The 17,206-nt window shown below is 40.3% G+C and overlaps 1 protein-coding gene across 9 annotated transcripts in view; it reads right to left on the bottom strand.

Annotated features, from left to right (window-relative positions):
- BCAS1 (brain enriched myelin associated protein 1) overlaps window positions 1-17,206 on the bottom strand; it is a 92,106-nt gene that overhangs the window by 63,406 nt on the left and 11,494 nt on the right. The gene's annotated exons all lie outside the window — the stretch shown is intronic.

Here is a 17,206-nt window from a genome sequence, read left to right as displayed (position 1 = left end):
CTTAGCTTTGAGGCCTGATACTCTGAGTCTTTGATATTCTCTGTTCTCACTGAAGTCAGTGGGAGTTGTGGTACTCAGCATCAGCCCAGGATCAAGCCCATTATTTCTTTTCTCAGACTAATACCCTAACTAGAAAAAGACTAACAAGGGGAGGGGGTAGAAAGTATTTCTATCTTCATTTTACAGATGGGAAACTGCAGTACAGTGAGATGGGAGAGGAAGGATGGCCCAGTGATTAGGGCACTAGCCTAGAACATGGAAGACCCAACTTCAATGCCTTATTTTGCCACAGACTTCCCATGTAATCCCTTGGGCAAGTCACTTAGCCTCTCTGCCAGTTGGGCACCCTCTACATTTTGCTTTATTTTGTCATCTAATATTTATATCATGGCCACGCCCAAAGATCCCACTCAGAACAGGATCCTGTTGTGTTAGGTGCTATGCAAACATGTATTGCTGTAAAATTTGCTAAAATGCCCATTTTAACAGAGAAACATTAAAAAAATTTCAAATGTTGAAAGTCCAATTTCAAATGTTAAATTTTAAAAATTTCACTTAAAATGGGCCAATTTTTGCTTTGAAATGGGCTCATTCGTGGGGAAACCACCCATTTTTTTAAGCCAAAACCCCATGCAAAATGACCAGTTTTTCAGTAAAACGGACTGTTGTCTACTTGGCAATGAACTGTGAAAAAAAATCCTCAAATTTCACCTTGTTTAGCATTTTGCCTTTAACTTTTTGTACACTTCAAATGAAATGCTTGAAAGGCAACAGTACTAGCGGGTATCATCTAAGAAGCAGCGGCATAAAGAAGCAGTTCACGTTCAATGACCTGGCTGAGATGATGGCTTAGTTCAGCGAATGTCAATTTGAACATCACAGCGATGCTGCCTAGAATATTTCATTTTGATCCTTTCCCGTTGCGCAGTAAGGACATCATAGTCCTTGAAGATCAACAGGATGGCTCTGCTGAGATTTTTCTTGATAATACACAGGAGAAATCCTATCTACACCAGCATGCACAGTGTAGCTAAGATGAATATATTATTTATATTGTGGTAGTGCTTAGGAGCGCAGTCATGGATTGATACCCCATTGCGTACAGATACAGAATAAAGAGAGAACAATGAGAAGTCCTTGTGGCACCTTAGAGACTAACAAATGTATTCGGGCATAAGCTTTCGTGGCTAAAACCTACTTCATCAGATGCATGAAGTGGAAAATACAGTAGTAGGTATATTTATACATAGTACATGAAAAGATGAGAGTTGCCTTACTAGGAGGGGGGTCAGTCTAATGAGATAATTTAATTATCAGTAGAATTCCAAGGGAGGAAAAATCACTTTTGTAGTGACAATGAGGCTGGCCCATTTCAAACAGTTGACAAGAAGAGAGGGTTCCTAGGTCCATACAGAACAAATAAATCAAATTTACACTCTGGTCATAAAGTTAACTCTTTGGGTAATTACTTTAGACTCAAGACACTGCTGTCTCCATTCCACTACTGCCTACCAACTAGCAGCAGGTGGGAACCTTCTATAAACTGGAGTGACAAGAAAAACACAGAGCTTTAGGAGTCAGCTGATAATGCCAGGGTGAATGTAAATTGAATTTGCTGAAAGGCTTGCCAGCAGAGAAGGAAACAGCCGATGAAAACGGAGGGCTGTGACAATGAGATTCATCACCAAGGCGAGGTTCTTCCATATGCCAGAAGGGCCGGTTCATTTAGTTTCTCTACTTTTACCACTTTCATTCTGGTATTTTCCTCCTCCTTCCTCGTGTGGGTGTGAGTGTGGGTGGGTCTGTTTCAATATCTTGTGTTTTATAGTTTGTCAATAAACAGATTTTTTCCTTTTCCAGCTCTGTACTTTAAAGGGTAAATTGTCTCACATTTTAGGCACTCCCTATTACTGCTTATGTAAGAAAATAACTTAGTCTGGCAACAATTTTGTTAGTCTTTAATAAAACAATATTATCTAAATGCTTCTGCAGTATTGAGTGTGCATCTGTTTGAGCATTGGTGCATGCAAAGAGAAGTTTGCATACAATTATTCAATAGCTACTCCCCTGATCAATTAAGGTCTACTAACTATTGATATCTCTCTCTAAGCCTACCAGGACAGATTGTTAAAGGTATTTAGGTGCCTAAAGATGCAGATAGGCACCTACTGAGATTTGTAAAGGTGCCTGATGTAGTTCCTGAACTTCCTCAGGAGTTTTGCCTGAGAAGGGACTGCAGTATCTGGCTTTCACTTAGTAATTTAGAGAAAGAAAACTTGAGAAGGAATTTCAGGAACTCAGATAGGGATGTGGAAGACAACCCAGAAAAAAAGAACAAAAAGGTAAATGGACATTATCTTTCTTTAAGTTAATAACAAGGACAAGAAAAGACGCTTATAGCATAAAAGATGCTGTGTTTCTGTTATGTGTCATAGACAAGCACTTTTTAGGGGAAAAATATTTTAGTACACAAAATAGGAAGACAATCTTGTTAAATGCTCATTTTTTAAAACACAGCTTGTGAAGCAAAGAAAGTACTTATGTCTCTAATTACCATGGAAGGAATGAAAGGCCTGGAAAGTATCATGCACTTTGTATTAAATTTGTATTAAATTCTGCTCATTCATCGGGCAAAAACAGGTCGTGCCATCAAAAAGAAGAGCGGTTGCACTGGGTGAGCTTGGAGTTTTTCATGTCTTGAAGGGAAGGTTGAGAATAGCCACATATACCACTCCTACAGCCATCCAATCAACATTAAAAATCTAGTTTAAATCCATAAATACAAAGACATTCCGAACTGAATCTTCTACTCTTTAATAGCCCCCGGTCATTTGGGTCATCTGGGACTAGACTAGCAAATGATCACAAATGAGTTTTATGAATTTATAGTAGTTAATTTTGGTAAACAGACTAGATGAATTGCCAACTAAAGCAAGTACATGACTAGTGCTGGTTGAATTTTTGATGGAATAGTTTCCATCACAAATTGCAGTTTTGTTGAAATCAAGATGGTTTGGGGGAATCTGTTGATTTCAACAAAATATTCACAACGAAAAGTCTAACAGTTGAATTTCAACTTTCTTGTTTAGTTTCAGTACTGTCAAAATATTTCATTTTTACTTTATCATTTTGATTATTTTTGTTTCAACGTGTATATTATATTAAAATATTAAATATAACATCATATTTTAAAAATAATGTTTTAATATCAAAGTCGAAATACGATGACTAAATGTTATCAAAATGAAACACTGCAATGGTTTCAAATAAAAAAAAAATAATTTTTTTTCTATTGGAAATTTCCAGAATTTGGCTTTTTGTTCTGATTCTGAATGAATGTTTTGTAAATGTCTTAATTTTCCAAAGAATGGAAATTTTGGTTTCCAACTAGCTCTACAGGACATGATAGCCATAAAAATGATCTGAGAACCCATGAAAGGTTTCATAGTCAATGATCAGCAATGCATGCTAATCAGGACATGTAAACTCCTCAGAAGAGGGAGCTTGTCTTATTATCAAAACACTTTCAGGTGCTGTATTACAGTGAGTACAGTAAAGCTATATTATGCTGGTTACTAACATCAGTGGAATAATCATTGTCTCCAAGAAGCAACTGTCAAATAAACTATATTTACACATAGGAATAGATGAACAGGAAAGCAGCATTACCCTCCACACCCAGCATGACTCACAGAAGACCTGCTTTCTTACTATGTCCACATACAGACTAAGGGTTTTTTTGTTTGCTTTTGTTTTGTTTTTTTAAAGGGTCCTTAACCTAGCACTTTACTTTGCCATTAAGTGTGAAGTTAGGATGCAAAATTGACTGTGAGAACAAATCCAATTAATTACCTCATTTCTGAGTGTAATCAGGTAGCGGAATGTATAAATACTAACATTTACCCTCACATTTCAATGCACATTTGCATTTTGCAGATGCAAAAATATGGTCACAAAATTAGAGAGCATCTTCACAAATGTAGCCTGAAGTTTCCATTTTCACTAAATCCTCTTTGTGACTGTCTTAGCTAACTAAGGCTGATCCATTTCCCAGTAAATTCAAAGGGAATTGAATTGGATACAAGTAGCACAATAGTTCCCTTTCAGCATCTCCCAGCAGTTCTCTTCTCTCTCAAATGCCATTTGCATTCAAGCCCTCCATTTTTGGTCTCTCAAGGTGCATTTGCTAGCATCCTATTTCTCTAGCATCTATTGTCCCAGGACAATGATAATACCTAGCTCCTATATAGCACTTTTTATCAGTAGTTCTCAAAGTGCTTTACAAAGGAGGTCAGTATCATTATCCCTATTTTACAGATGAGAAAACAGACACAGAGAGGGGAAGTGACTTCCCTAAGGTCACTCAGTAGGCCAGTAGAAGAGCTGGAAATAGAACCCGGTCTCCCCAACCCCAGTCCAGTGCTCCAAGTACATTTATTCTCTTCAGGACACTCCCTCTGAGTAAAAACATTCCTTATCACTGAGTGGCTGAATCAATATACAATGATCTACAGCACTGGACATAGTGATTCATGTTTATTGCGTTTCACCCTACAACATATCTTGTACTTTTTGCAAGTACTTAACAAAAGAACCTAATGCTATACGAGATTTGCAGGTTTTTTTGTTACTCTTAAAAAAACCCAGTTCAGCAAGGCATTTAAGCATGTGCCAAACTTGAAGCACACACCTAACTTTAAGCATACACGTAGTTCCATTTAAATCAAGGTCAAAGGGACTTAGGTAATTTTCAAACTTTTACCCTAGGCCCTGAACAACTCAGGGTGACTAAAGTCTAACCTTGTTATTGAGAACACTAAAAGAGAAGCTAGCACTTCTATGCTGGTGTTAGTCTTCAAAGCACTTTAACAATGGCTTAACTAATAAATACATAATGCACAATAAAAATAAGGAACAAAAAGAGTAATAATACTATTTTGTATTTCCATAACCCTTTTCATCCAAAAATCACTCCCCATTTTGCAATAGTGGGCCAGTATTATTTCCATTTTACAGAACAAGAAACCAAAGAACATTAAGAAAACAACAACAACAACAACAACAAAGTCACATAGTGCATCAGTGGGAAAGCCAGGAACAGACTCAAGGTCTCTGATCATAGTGTTGTGTTCTTTAAGCACATGCATTTTATAGTGTATTATAAAGATAGGACCAGATTCTCACCTGGTGTATATTGGCATAGCTCTATTGACTTAAGAGGCTACCTTTTTAAACCAGTTGAGGATCTGATCCGTGATCTCAGTTCTTAGCAACACTGCTCACCCAGACTGGAGTTTAAAAAAAAAAAAAAAGAAAAAGAAATAAAAACCAGTCGTTCTCTTCTGATTTTATTTCATCTATTTTTTTTTTTTAGAACACACACACTTTTTAAGTTCTGATGTATCATTTCTGTGATCGACCAAGCCAGGTATGACTCAGATCATACCTGCCAGATAAAAGCTTAAAAAATAGCAGTGTGATCAGAACTGCTCCCTTTCAGGAAGGGGCTCCATTAGGGACTTGGTAGAATAGAATCCTGGCCCCAGTGTTTTTCTGTCTGCTGCAGATGAAATTACAGGAAAATGAATTAGATCCTATTGAAGGCAGGGGAGGGAGAAGAGGAGGGGGGAGAAGTACAGAAGAAAATAGCTTCGGGTTTTATTTTTAGATGAATGGAAAATATGTGACAGGAAATCACAGAAGTGCTCACTAAAAAAGTCTACATTACACAAGACTAAATAAAATGTGATACAGCATAATTTAGTGGCCTGGTCTGAAACACTTGAGACAACCTACGACCACAGGAGGGGGTCAGTTCAGTGCTTCATATCCTCGAGCAGCAGAAGAACTACATTTTCTGTGCAGAGAGCATTCAGATACAACCGTTAGATCTTAAGCAATATTTTCAGAAGCACCTACATGAGTTAGGAACCTAACTCTCATTGACTTTCATGAAAATTAGGCACCTAAGTGCTTGTCACGTTTGAAAATAGGATTTAGGCATGTTTTCTGCCCTACATGGACATTAAATCTGGGCTTGGACTATATTTTTGCAACTCCTGTAACGAATCACATAAGAACGGCCGTACCAGGTCAGACCATAGGTCCATCTAGCCCAGTATCCTGTCTACCGACAGTGGCCAATGCCAGGTACTCCAGAGGGAGTGGACCAACAGGCAATGATCAAGTGATCTCTCTCCTGCCATCCATCTCCATCCTCTCACAAACAGAGGCTAGGGACACCATTCCTTACCCATCCTGGCTAATAGCCATTAATGGATTTAACCACCATGAATTTATCCAGTTCTCTTTTAAACGTTGTTATAGTCCTAGCCTTCACAACCTCCTCAGGTAAGGAGTTCCACAAGTTGACTGTGTGCTGCATGACGAAGAACTTCCTTGTATTTGTTTTAAACCTGCTGCCTATTAATTTCATTTGGTGACCCTAGTTCTTGTATTATGGGAATAAGTAAATAACTTTTCCTTATCCACTTTCTCCACATCACTCATGATTTTATATACCTCTATCATATCCCCCCTTAGTCTCCTCTTTTCCAAGCTGAAAAGTCCTAGCCTCTTTAATCTCTCCTCATATGGGACCCGTTCCAACCCCCTAATCATTTTAGTTGCCCTTTTCTGAACCTTTTCTAGTGCCAGTATATCTTTTTTTTCAATGAGGAGACCACATCTGTACGCAGTATTCGAGATGTGGGCGTACCATCGATTTATATAAGGGCAATAATATATTCTCAGTCTTATTCTCTATCCCCTTTTTAATGATCCCTAACATCCTGTTTGCTTTTTTGACTGCCTCTGCACACTGCACGGACATCTTCAGAGAGCTATCCACGATGACTCCAAGATCTCTTTCCTGACTTGTAGCTAAATTAGCCCCCATCATATTGTATGTATAGTTGGGGTTATTTTTTCCAATGTGCATTACTTTACATTTATCCACATTAAATTTCATTTGCCATTTTGTTGCCCAATCATTTAGTTTTGTGAGATCTTTTTGAAGTTCATCACAGTCTGCTTTGGTCTTAACTATCTTGAGCAGTTTAGTATCATCTGCAAACTTTGCCACCTCACTGTTTACCCCTTTCTCCAGATCATTTATAAATAAGTTGAATAGGATTGGTCCGAGGACTGACCCTTGGGGAACACCACTAGTTACCCCTCTCCATTCTGAGAATTTACCATTAATTCCTACCCTTTGTTCCCGGTCTTTTAACCAGTTCTCAATCCATGAAAGGACCTTCCCTTTTTTCCCCATGACAGTTTAATTTACGTAAGAGCCTTTGGTGAGGGACCTTCTCAAAGGCTTTCTGGAAATCTAAGTACACTATGTCCACTGGTTCCCCCTTGTGCACGTGTTTGTTGACCCCTTCAAAGAACTCTAATAGATTAGTAAGACATGATTTCCCTTTACAGAAACCATGTTGACTATCGCTCAACAGTTTATGTTTTTCTATGTGTCTTACAATTTTATTCTTAACTATTGTTTCGACTAATTTGCCCTGTACCGACGTTACACTTACCGGTCTGTAGTTGCCAGCATCACCTCTAGAGCCCTTTTTAAATATTGGCGTTACATTAGCTAACTTCCAGTCATTAGGTACAGAAGCCGATTTAAAAGACAGGTTACAAACCTTAGTTAATAGTTCCGCAACTTCACATTTGAGTTCTTTCAGAACTCTTGGATGAATGCCATCTGGTCCTGGTGACTTGTTAATGTTAAGTTTATCAATTAATTCCAAACCCTCCTCTAGTGACACTTCAATCTGTGACAGTTCCTCAGATTTGTCACCTACAAAAGCCGGCTCAGGTTTGGGAATCTCCCTAACATCCTCAGCCGTGAAGACTGAAGCAAAGAATCCATTTAGTTTCTCCGCAATGACTTTATCATCTTTAAGCGCTCCTTTTGTATCTCGATCATCAAGGGGTCCCACTGGTTGTTTAGCAGGCTTCCTGCTTCTGATATACTCAAAAAACATTTTGTTATTACCTTTGGAGTTTTTGGCTAGCCGTTCTTCAAACTCCTCTTTGGCTTTTCTTATTACATTCTTGCACTTAATTTGGCAGCGTTTATGCTCCTTTCTATTTGCTTCACTAGGATTTGACTTCCACTTTTTAAAGGAAGTCTTTTTATCTCTCACTGCTTCTTTTACATGGTTGTTAAGCCACAGTGGCTCTTTTTTAGTTCTTTTACTATGTTTCTTAATTTGGGGTATACATTGAAGTTGGGCCTCTATTATGGTGTCTTTGAAAAGCGCCCATGCAGCTTGCAAGGATTTCACTTTAATCGCTGTACTTTTTAACTTTTGTTTAACTAACCCCCTCATTTTTGCATAGTTCCCCCTTTTGAAATTAAATGCCACAGTGTTGGGCTGTTGAGATATTCTTCCCACCAAAGGGATGTTGAATGCTATTGTATTATGGTCACTATTTCCAAGCGGTCCTGTTATAGTTACCTCTTGGACCAGCTCCTGCGCTCCACTCAGGACTAAATCTACAGTTGCCTCTCCCCTTGTGGGTTCCCATACCAGCTGCTCCATGAAGCAGTCATTTAAAGTATCGAGAAATTTTATCTCTGCATTTCGTCCTGAAGTGAAATGTTCCCAGTCAATATGGGGATAATTGAAATCCCCCACTATTATTGGGTTCTTAATTTTGATAGCCTCTCTAATTTCCCTTAGCATTTCATCATCACTATCACCGTCCTGGTCAGGTGGTTTATAATAGATCCCTAATGTTATATTCTTATTAGAGCATGAAATTTCTATCCATAGAGATTCTATGAAACGTGGAATCACTTAAGATTTTTACTTCATTTGAGTCTACATTTTCTTTCACATATAGTGCCACTCCTCCCCCCCCGCACGAACTGTTCTGTCCTTCCGATATATTTTGTATCCCGGAATGATTGTGTCCCATTGATTGCTCTCAGTCCACCAGGTTTCTGTGATGCCTATTATATCAATATCCTCCTTTATCATGAGGCACTCTAGTTCACCCATCTTATTATTTAGACTTCTAGCATTTGTGTACAAGCACTTTAAAAACTTGTCACTGTTTATTTGTCTGCCCTTTTCTGATGTGTTAGATTCTTTTTTATGTGAATGTTTATCATCTGATCTGGCCCTTACATTATCCTCCTCCATCCTCTGCTCCTGACGATAACCTGGAGATTCTCTATCATTAGACTCTCCCCTAAGAGAAGTCTCTGTCCGATCCACATGCTCCTCTGCAGCAGTCGGCTTTTCCCCCATCACAGTTCTTGCACAGTCCCATGAAGTAATGTGGCTGCAGAACCCAGGGAAGGAAGAAATGTTAAGGGACAGGCTTCGCCGTCTTCATATTGAGTAGCACTAAGGGCTTGTCTACACTGGCAGCACTTTAACGTGGCTTATGTAGTCACAGCAGAGCGCTGGGAGAGAGCTTTCCCAGTGCTCTTAAAAAACCACCTCCATGAGAGGCATAGGTACCAGCACTGGGAGCCACAGCTCCCAGCGTCGGTGCACTGTTTACACTGGTGCTTTACAGCGCTGAAACTTGCTGCACTCAGGGGGGTGTTTTTTCACACCCCTGAGCGAGAAAGTTGTAGTGCTGTAAATTGCCAGTGTAGACAAGCCCTCAGTGTAGCATATACGCATTCATATGAATACTTACGGGCATGGCTACACTTGCAGATGTAGAGCGCTGGGAGTTAAACCAGCCTTTGGAGACCGCAGCAGGGAAAATGCTGCTGAGTGTTTACACGCTCAGCTGGACGTGCACTGGTGTGGCCACATTAGCAGCTCTTGCACTGCCACAAAGAGCAGTGCATTGTGGTAGCTATCCCAGCATGCAAGTGGCTGCAACGTGCTTTTCAAATGCGGGAGATGGGGTGGAGTGTGACAGGGAGTATGTTGTGTGTATGTGGAGGGAGAGAGGGTGGGTTTTGGGGGACTGAGAGCATGTCAGCATGCTGACTTGTAAGTTCAGACAGCAGCGGACTTCCCCCTCTTCTCCCCGCCTCTCTCTCACTCACTCAAAGCAAGCAGCATTCCTTTGTCCCGGAGCAGATAAGCAGCTAGCTGTCAAAAATGAAGCTTTGAAAGGACATATCTGCATTCCTACAGAATTCCTACAGCGAGTTCAAAACAATGACAAGAGTGGCCAGTTGACTTAAGGGGATTATGGATCGTTTCTGGAGGTCAATCAGAGCTCAGTAATGCAACACCCCATTCACACTGGCACCGCGGTGCTCCAGTAGGCGCACAGCAAACGTTATTCCACTCGCTGAGGTGGAGTACCAGCAGCGCTGTAGCCGTGGAGTCAGAGTGCTCTACGTGCCTTGCCAGCGTGGACGGGTAGTGAGCTAGTGTGCCCGGGGCTCCTTTATTGCGCTGTAACTCGCAAGTGTAGCCAAGCCCTTATTTGGCAACATGAATAAGAGTTACTGAATCTGGCCCTAAAATAATGTAAGTAGACCCCATCATAAGCAGACAAAAACTGAAGACAACATATGGGATTTTTGACAAATCCTATTTTCAGCAGCAATGCTGAAGGTGTCTCTTGAACAGGCAAAAGATAAGGCTGGCTGTTGAGCAAGCCACTGCACAATAAGATAAGGCCAGAGAACTCCATATGAAGTAACTTTTTAGAGGGTTTTTTTTAATGGTGTATCTGATGGAGTGTCTATGCACAAGCTCTGGAGGGGTTAAGCTGGCTAACTTGGCCAGTTAACTGCCCAGGCTGCACCTGGAGGAGGAGCAGGGATTAATGACATGAGATGGATGTTCAGATGAATGGGAGCAGCTGCTGGGTGTAAGGCTAGGCTGACTTGACTCCATTCCACTCCCTGGGAGAAAGCAGGTGTGTCTGGGGCTATAGAGGCAAGTAGCCTACAGTCACTGCCTAGGAGGACAGAGTTGGACTAGCAAACCCCAAGAGGAGGGAGAATTGGAAAGTCTCAGGGGGAAAGTAGCAAGGTATAGGATAAGGCAGACCTTGGCTGCAGATCAGAGGGCCCTGAGGTAGAACGTGGAATAGAGGGCAGGCCTGGGTTCCCCTATTAGCTATTGGGGAAGGGCACATACCAGGCAGTGGAGAGTGGACTGCTTGCCTGGGACAGTTTGCCCTGAGAGATGTTGATACCTTGGAAGGGTAAAACATGCTTGGTGACCTGGCTGGAGGACCAAGTCATGAAGAAGTCTCTCCAGCCATCTCTGCAACTCTGGGGCTCCTGCTAGAGGAGGGCACAACAACTGAAAGAAATTAATCCCCACAGCTTCTAGGAAAAGGCACCCTAGTGCTGAGTGGACCCTGTGACAATTATCCAGTTTTAAAGCAAAACTGAATGTTTACATGTCCTTTGCCAGGAAAGGTTCATTCAGATTCAACTGGTGGAAGTAAGAGCTGTTCATAGTACTCCATTGAAGAATCAGTCACTAAAGTTTCCCTTACATACTCCACTTTGTGAGTTTTATAACTCAATCATAAACAATAGTAATTGGCTGGAAAAATAAATTGTTATACAAGTTCTCTGACTGGAAACACATGTTGGATTAACACAGTGTATTTGAGACCACAATCTTGGTCAAATCTTAACCTAAGGCCCACTGTCTGCTTTTAATTTGGCCCCTTTTTGTTAGTGAAGTGTAAGGCATTCTCTGTCTATTTCTCACTCCCATACTTGCCTCTCCCACTTCCCATCTCTCAAGCTACCGACTTTAGATCCCTCTTTAACACTCCCCCCTCCAAACACACACTTTTTTTTTTTAAACCTTAAATCACTCATCTCTGCTCTGGTGAGATATATGTGCCCTCATGACTGACATTTATCTGTGGCATCGGTCTAGTCTAAAACCCAGTCTTATAAACACTTATTCTAGTGAGACATCCCTATTTGCACAATTTGTCCATTGACTTCAATATGACTACTCACATCACTAGTACCCTTAAGTGGTGACCTCTTCAGCACAGAGACCTCGTCTTTCTACATGGCCTGAAGAAGAGCTCTGGGTAGCTCAAAAGCTTATCTTCCTCACCAACAGAAGTTAGTCCAATAAGAGATATTACCTCACTCACCTTGTCTCTCTTACTTGGTTGCAAAACATACCAATGATGGTAGGATAATAAGTTCATTGTTTCAGATATTGCAACTTGCCTACAATTCAAAAACATCCTTATGTTCTTAAACTAAATTTTGCATGTCAGCCTAAAATGTGGTTTGATTATTTAGTTCAAAATGTCTTGGGGTTTTTGTGTGTGGCTATTTTGGATACAAGCACATGACAAACAACTTAGACATTTTGTTTAGAAATGTAATTACAGCACTGCAGTTGCATTATCTTGTTCCTAGGAGTCCACTGAAAATCAGAGAGAGAACAGAGTTTAATGGCTGTGATGAGGCCATTATTGACTCCAGAAAACATTCTACATTTTAAAAGTCCATCAGTGTTGACTAGCATGATGGACTGTAATAGCCTTGAATGAGTCACTGCAGTGTTTCTGGTGAATAATACACATTTTAAAGGATTCTAAATATGTAGTCATACAAGAAGGATTTTTTCTATTTTAAATTTTCACCTTTTCATTTAATTTTCAGTATATCTAATCGGTGTGTATGAATTTCTTTTCACAGATATTTAAAATGTCCTTGTTATTGTATTAAAATTGCTATACATTTAAGAGTCCCCCACTGCTGTATGTATTTACATATGCAGAGTTGTTGATCCCAAGATATTAGAGAGACAAGGTCGGTGAAGTAATATCTTTTATTGGACCAATTTCTGTTGTGAGAGACAAGCTTCCATAGACCCGCAGAAGAGCTCTGTGTAAGCTTGAAAACTTGTCTCTCTCACCAACAGAAATTGGTCCAATAAAAGATATTACCTCACCCACTTTGTATGTATTTACATGGCACACCCCAATGGTTTGCAAAGAGAAGTTATGATCTGACTAATAGACCATCTATTTTCAAAGGTATTAGAGCCTCACTTATGAGCACAGTAAATTTGTTTTCTCCCTTTTTAAACTAATATTCTTTAAAGAATTTCAGAGGTGTAGCTGTGTTAGTCTGATTCAGCCAAAACAACGAGAAGTCTTGTGGCACCTTAAATTTATTAGTCTCTACGGTGCCACAAGACTCCTTGTTGTTTTTTCTTTAAAGAATGAAATTCCCATTCAGAAATCTATGTTATAGGGCAAAGTTTCAAACTGGTGGTGGCTGGATGACTTTGCTCCATGACTGTTACTTTAGAATTATCTAGCCAAATCAACACTTGCTTCTTTACAATGTACACCTGAGAGTTTTATTTAATTTTCTTGTTTTCATTAATTTAACAAATGAGCTGCTTTCATCCTCCCCCACCCCAAACACCATGCTCTTTACAGACCATATGCAACCAGCACTTTTGATATGTAACCGTTTTGGGGTTGCATTGTTGTAACTGTTTGACTGTTCAGCAGCAGCAGCAGCATTTTACAGGACAAGCAGAGAAGAATGCCATTTGTTATAGTTACCAAGCTAATTGCACTTCTGACCCCCTCCTGGTCTCTTTGAATGTACCCCCTCAGGTGTCGGGCCTTGAGCAGTTACTTCTTGGATGGGGGAAGGGCGGGAAGAATTGTATGTTTCTCCTAATCTCATACCAGTCCTTGGGTGGCAGTGGCCTGTATATCAACTGTGGTTACCTCAGCAGATCTGAATTAGGTTCAGTACCTGCAGTTCTGTTCTCTCCAGTAGCAAGGACAGTCACAAGGCAGCCTTCTTAAAACAAAGTATTTAGAACAAAAGCATTTCAGAGATTTTAAAATACTGAACCGACCATCTTCCTGGTAAATCTAAGCTTCCCATAGACTGCCCCCGCCCCAAGCCCCTGAGACTGCTTGGGTCTGGGTTGCATAATCTGTTCCTTTATGTCACTAACCAGTTCCCTCAGTCTGCATAAGGGAGAGGTCTTTAAAACTGCTCAGTCTTTTGATCACCCCATCCAGGAGCCAAATCACTTAATTGTTTGGTGTTTCTTTGCTCTCTAGGCTCCTAGACTTGGAAAACAGCTGTGTAACTTTGGGCTGAAGCCTGGATCTAGGCCACTGACCTGCAATTTCCCCTGAAATGTTTGTTGGGAGGTTGCTTATTGAGCGCCATTGTGTTACTTTCCTTTTGTTTTTCCAACAGTCCCCTGTTAAACTAGATCAATATGTTCATGCAGAAAAGCTTTACAATCCAATATAACTGTACTGTAACTTTACCTCTGCCTCCAGCTACCGGAGCAGTATACCTAGGGAGGCAGCCACCGATCCGCCCACACTGATGAGTAGCAGATGGCAATGGAGCCTTCCAAATAATGTTATTCCCTTTGGTTGTATCACAGGAGTAGTTTAACTATCTGGATTACTTTTGTTATATTAGCAAATGGGTGTGTGAAGTCTACCTATTTACCAAATATACTGTTAAATACAAACAACTCTCACATGGTAAGGAAAGCACAGTAAGAAATTAACAAGATAAAGATTTGGAGCTGGTAGAGATGATGCATAACTGTTGGCGGGAGCACAATTGAAAAGTTCTGGTGGTATGCAGCGGGGTGAACAGGCTATTTAAGATTTATTACAGCCAAACAGTATGGAATTGAAGCTCTGCACCATAATGCAGCTGAACATTCTCTTACTGTTCCAGAAATATGTTCAAAGGCCAGATATTTCTACTGGCTGTAACATACTGGTAGTTTTCACTTACTAATAAAGTTCTAGATAAGACTGGAAACAACATTTCATAGCTGATATGTGTAATGTCCCAGGCAGGAGAAACACTAGTAACATTCACTCTGCTGTATCTGTATAAGATGTGAATTGAAACAATAAGGCTACCAACCAGTGCTTTCTCAGCACGTAGCAGGATGCTTGACAAGGCTTCAAAAATAACAGGTGGGAAGAGAAATTAAACAGTTTCCAAAAGGAAAGCAAAGAGACATTTAAAAGCTGTGGTTGGCAGCATGGAACAACTGTGCCTGAGCACTTGTGGCCAAATTTTCAAAACAACTCAGGGCCAAATTTTCAAATGTTCTGCACCCAGAACTGGGGCCAAACTTTCTAACAAGATCAGCTCTCATTTAGGCATGTAAATAAGGGCCAGCTTTTGACAGTGCTCAGCACCCATAAGGTGCCATTGTGATCTTTACAGACAGATTTTCAAAAGAGTGCAGCACCCAGCACACCCCCTTCCTCCCCCCGTGCTGAGCTCTTTTGAAAATCTGTCCCCTGTTGTTGGTGCTGAGCACTCTTGAAAAGTGTGGCCTTACTCATCTTTATTGGGATTCTTTAGGCGTCAAAGGGTCTGATCCTTCACCTGTTGAAATTGATGGAAAGCTCTCATTACCTTGAGTGAAACTGACCCTAAATGGCTTTTCTTTGAGAAAATGCACATTACCACCCCCCACGCATTACTGGGTTCTTTTCAGGCTGATATTCACAAAGCTGCCTAAGGATTCTGGATGTCCAATTCCTATTAGAATTAATGGGAACTGGATATCCGGATCATCAAGGCAGCTCTGAAAAATCCCTGCCTTAAACCACACCGTACTTCTATTTTTTCTAACGCATCAGACATTTAGGCTACTACCTTGCAATGGTCTCTAGATAGATCCCTGACATCAGTGGGGCTCTATATCAGTTCAGGGGTCCATCTAGATGAGATTCATTGCAGGATTTGGGCCTTCGGGGACAATTAGGAGTATAAGGTCACTATTTCATTTCTCATTTGTTTTCTCTGTGTCTCATAGATATACACTAAAGATGTATTAGAGACACATGATGAAATGCAAAACTACTTGCACATCAAGATTTACATGTTTCCTCTGGTAATTGATTCTATGGAGCAAAAATGGGGCAGTAAAATCAGTCTTGTTTCTAAGTGAAAATGGGCCCTTTTCTTTGAGTGATTAATTTGAAAATTAAAACTAAAGAATATAGACAGGTCAGGGGGCTGGGTTACATGATGTTTGTCTTCAGTTAAATAAGTCTTGATCTTGCAGTACAGATGGGATTGAGCACGTGAAAGCATGTTTTTGGTACTAAAAGTTTAATTGCGAGTTTAATGAAATTTGGGGGGGAGGAGGAGGGATGTAAAACTGACATAAAACATCAATAAGGCTCAGAGCAAAAGGTTTATATTAGGTTATTTTTTAAAAAATCACAAGGTTTGGAGGCATATTACGTACATTCATCATACATTAACTCACCAAGAATCAAAAAGAAAAAAATATGGGAAATCATGAAATTCAAAATCATGGAGCATTCTTCCCTTGCTCTGGAAAAATAACCTCTGATTATAAGTATAATTCCCTGCTTCATAAATTTCACCAGGGCTTTGGCTGATACCTTAACTAACTGCCTGCCAGCTCACCACATGGACATATTTGGAGAAAAGCTAAATGTTGGTAACAATGGGAGGTGTGTGTATGTGAGGGAGAGAGATCCATAAACAAAGTTGAGATGGGATCTAACTTTCTTAGCAAAGGAGAGGTGTATGTATGCAATTTTGAAAACAGTCCATGCATGTATCAGTAACTAATCAAAGCTCCATTTTTCCCTTCCTGGCAATAACTCACATAAGGGAGAGGAAACCAGTCAAGTTTCTGACATTCTGGCATGGGGGATTTGAACCTCTGTAGAGTAAGGTAGGAGTTCCACTGACTTAATCTGAAGGCTTCAGGGAACATGTAGGAGACAAGGTCATACAGGCAGATGGCTCTTTGCTTTTGCTCTACTGTTGAGCCCCATGGACAGGAGTCTCCGTGGACTGGTCATGAAGGTATATGGGTAGCACACACTGATCAGTGGGTTCCCTCCCCATCCCTTAACACACACATGTGCATCTCTCTCTCTCTCTCTCTCTCTCTCTCTCTCTTTTCTTACAGTATAGTGTGGAAAACAGAAAGGAAAAGGCAGCTATATGTGAGCTGAACCAAGTCAAATAGTGTTAATCATTCAAGTATTGAGCTAACACCCACAATTTATACATGATATTGACATATGTTCTATGTACAAAAAGACAGGGCTCCACCTATGTACTATAGTTATACACAAAATAGTAAACTCATATCCAGGGCAGACTATTACAGTCAAACAGGTCAGGGGGCTGAATTACATTATGATAGTCCCCAGACACAGATAAAATGATTTAGTTGGTGTTGGTCCTGCTTTGAGCAGGGGATTG

The sequence above is a fragment of the Trachemys scripta genome, chromosome 12 (genome assembly GCF_013100865.1).
Source record: "Trachemys scripta elegans isolate TJP31775 chromosome 12, CAS_Tse_1.0, whole genome shotgun sequence".
Classification (NCBI taxonomy): domain Eukaryota; kingdom Metazoa; phylum Chordata; order Testudines; family Emydidae; genus Trachemys; species Trachemys scripta.
Note: the sequence above shows the minus strand (reverse complement) of the source record. Positions and strands in the feature narration are given on the sequence as shown.